This window comes from Myotis myotis, unplaced genomic scaffold, assembly GCF_014108235.1.
Source record: "Myotis myotis isolate mMyoMyo1 unplaced genomic scaffold, mMyoMyo1.p scaffold_m19_p_3, whole genome shotgun sequence".
NCBI classification, from domain to species: domain Eukaryota; kingdom Metazoa; phylum Chordata; class Mammalia; order Chiroptera; family Vespertilionidae; genus Myotis; species Myotis myotis.
This window is the reverse complement of record NW_023416335.1, coordinates 97,788,946-97,792,523: the sequence shown is the minus strand read 5'-3', so window position 1 is coordinate 97,792,523 and position 3,578 is coordinate 97,788,946. Positions and strand designations below refer to the sequence as shown.

Here is a 3,578-nt window from a genome sequence, read left to right as displayed (position 1 = left end):
GTGGTTGTTCGAGGCAGCAAACTCCGGTGTTAACCTATGCCGCCATCTTGGTTTCTCGGGGATTTTTCTATATGAAAACTATACAAATGAAATAAATGCAGAAGGACCTTCAAGGAATACTGTTACTGTGGGTTTTCAGTTACTTTAGAACTAAATAAAGAGTGAATATTTAGACTTCTTTTTCCGTTTCATATTTAATCTACAGTCTGAGTCAGGCTACTTAAATGAAAGTTCTGACTTAAGGCATTTAGCTTTATAGCAAAAGTTTTCCATTTCCAGTTACCACCTTCCAAGGAATTGACATTATAGTGCTGATAGAATCTGCTGGTTCCCTTCCAACAGTGTGCAAAAATTATGTCAAACCTATGGAAAGTCAAATAGGCACAAAATATGGAACAATCTGCACAGTTCAAGTACAATGTTAAGCTTTCCCCACCTAAACATTAATCAATGAAACAAAACATGAACTACAGTTGACTTGGTCTCAGTAAACACATATGTGGGATTCATTACTGTTCCTGGGGCACCGTCAGTCATTGGCAGGGACTCTGTAGGCTGCCATGCTGTTTATTTTGTGGATTGTAGTTGTGAAAGATCGCAGATGGACTTGCTCAGAATTGGCAATGAACTGTGGTCTGGAGTCTTTCCACTTTTCAGATACAATCAAATCTTTGTATAGATCAGCAGATCAAATGACCTAAATTGGGGATAAGATCATTAAAGTACATCATGTTCTCATGACACTACTCTTTCTGTCTCCATTTTGAACGACGGGTTAGAGAAGAGTTTGACCTGGACTCTAACCATTAGGTTATCGGTTTCTCAATGGAAATTTATTTTTGTGCAGAAAATACTGCACTCCTTTTTCGTTACCTTATGAAAAATTCAAGTTTTGTTTTTATAACCAAGAAAACCATTATAAAATATTTGCTGACTGTCTCCTCAATGGGACCTATTGAATGCAAGCTGTGGAACTCGAGCGTGCTGCTGGGTTGCGGCTGCCCTGGCTCAATGATGTGCAGGATTCGGGAGCTGTTTGGTGAGTGAAGGAGTCGCCCAGAAGAGCAGAGGCTATCACAGCTCTGGTCTTAATTATGTACACAGAAACATGTAGAACGCCAGAACAGTGAAAGGAATGACACCAAACGTTCGAGAGGAAGTACTGCAAGATACTCTCAGTCCTTCTCCTTTACCATTTCTACATTTTAGGAAACTTCCCCGTAGCTGTGATCTGTCTGGTCGCCCAGCGGATCTCTTCTTGAATGGCTTTCTGAGACTCTTCTCTGGGTACACTGTCATCTCTGGCCATCTTGTCACACTCAGTGTCAAATTGCCACCTTTCTAGGACCTCTCCACTTTCAGTATTCAAGATGACCGCCACCAGCTTCTGCACTGAGCACTTGTACAACCAATCTTTCCGTTGTTCCACCACGTTAGTTAGGTGTTTCGTGAGCTCGGGATCAGTGGTTACAAGCAAGGTGAGTCCATATTTCGGCACTCCATTGAAGGTTCCAGATGGATAAATGCCACGCTGATGAAAAAAATGCTATCGATGCCAAATGAGAAGAACTCGGCCACAATATCGGCACTTCCACGCAGGGTGATGCCCTGCGCCTGGAACAGCTGCCGCATCCGGTGCGCGCCCACTGCGAGGGAGACCGTACCTGCCATCCGCAGGGCTCCTTGAGTAAAGTTTTATCCCACGTACAGTTACTATATCTCTCATGGGCAGTATTTTCTTGTTGATTCTGCTATTTTTGACTATCGATTTCCCTAATAACACCACATCTTGCTTGGCACACATACAAAATCTTCTATTTAGAATAAATAAAATTTAATTTAAAGAAACAATAGAACTTGGACATTTTGTTTCTCTATTTTTTATTAGATTCTTTAAAGGAAAAATCTTATTTTGGGGTTAGCAAAATGATTTTTAAATCTCATTGAAATATCTGATACTCAATTTACATTTACTGGTTACCACCCCTGTGGTGGTAGGTTTCTCAACCTACCGATAATAGCCTCCAGGAAGAAAGTATTGGAAGATGCTCAAGACTAGTGCTGTCCAACAGATACTCAATGAAAGCCTCAGATATAATTTTAAACCTTTTAGTAATTACATTTAAAAAGCTAAAAAGAGATATGTTAATTTTAATTGTATATTATATTTAACCTAATGCATCTAAAATAGTATCATTCAATATGTAACCAACATGCAAATTATGGACATATTTTATAAATATTTTTATGTAACACATATTTTACATATTTAATATTTAATATTCAGTGTATATTTTATACTATCTAAATTTGGACTAATCACATTTTAAGTGCTCAAGAACATTTGAAACTTTATCTGGTTAATGACCACCATATTAAATAGCACGGGTCCAGGAAATAATAAATATAATAAATTTATATAATTTTAAACTATTTCATACTTCCAATAGTGTTGGGTTTTCTGAAGATATTTTGTTTTTAATAAGATTATGAAATTCCATAGATACTGACAGGCATGTTATAGATCAGTGATGGCGAACCTATGACATGAGTGTCAGAGGTGACACGCGAACTCATTTTTTTTGGTTGATTTTTCTTTGTTAAATGGCATTTAAATATCCTATCTAATAAAAGAGAAACATGGTAATTAGCCATAACTTCGCTACCCTTCCCATTGGCTAATAAGGGAGATATGCAAATTAACTGCCAGCCAAGATGGCAGTTAACCGCCAACAAAGATGGCGGTTAATTTGCATACATAGCCACAATGCTGGGAGGTGAAAGGGATCGGAAACCCAGGCGGCAGGCAAGAGGTGGGGGGCAGGTAAAGGCCGCTGGTGATCAGTGATTGCATTGTGGATTGGAGGCAGAGAGAGCTGCTGGCGAGGCCAGCCTGAACCCCCGGACCCTCTGGATCCATGGGTGCTGGCTGGCCTGCTACCCCGTGATCACCATGGTGATTGGGGGCAGAGAGAGCCCCGGCCAGGCCAGCCGGCACCCCCGGACCCCCCGGGTGGTGGGGGGATGTCTTACAAACTGAACTTGACCATGCACATGCCTGCCACCTCCATCAAGGCCTCTGGGAGTGTTCACCTGCCTTCCACCAGCGTGGCAACATCTTCCCAGTACCGCCAGCTGCTGAGTGACTAGGACCACCATCTCTAATACGCAGGGAACAGAGAACAGCCAGGTGCCCCAGAGCAAATATGCTGAGGTGCTGGTCATCATCGAAGAACTAGGGAAGGAGATCTGACTCATGTGAGCGGGCAGCAAGAGCTTGATGGAGAGACTGAAACGAGGCATCATCCACACGACAGGGCTGGTTCGGGAGTGCTTGGATGAGATGGAGCGGAACACCAGGTCCTAGCCCCTAAGTCAGCTTGAAAGGCTTTCCTTTTTCTTCCAAGAAGTGACAGCTCATGCTTGCACCCCCTTCAGATGAAACTTGGTTTCAAAATGGTAACAGCTTGGTTTCTCTTCCCCGTGCCCCTCCCATGGTTCATCAGGCTCTGAACCTCCCATCGCTGAGATGGAGAAGAGATTTTTGCAGTTATTAGATTTACATATTAGTTAGGAAC

At 42.1% G+C, this 3,578-nt stretch overlaps 2 pseudogenes; one reads left to right on the top strand and one right to left on the bottom strand.

The window, feature by feature from the left end:
• Window positions 1–529: 529 nt before the first annotated feature.
• LOC118650505 lies at window positions 530–1,671 on the bottom strand (annotated as a pseudogene).
• A 1,353-nt stretch (window positions 1,672–3,024) lies between these two features.
• LOC118649861 lies at window positions 3,025–3,367 on the top strand (annotated as a pseudogene).
• Window positions 3,368–3,578: the final 211 nt, after the last annotated feature.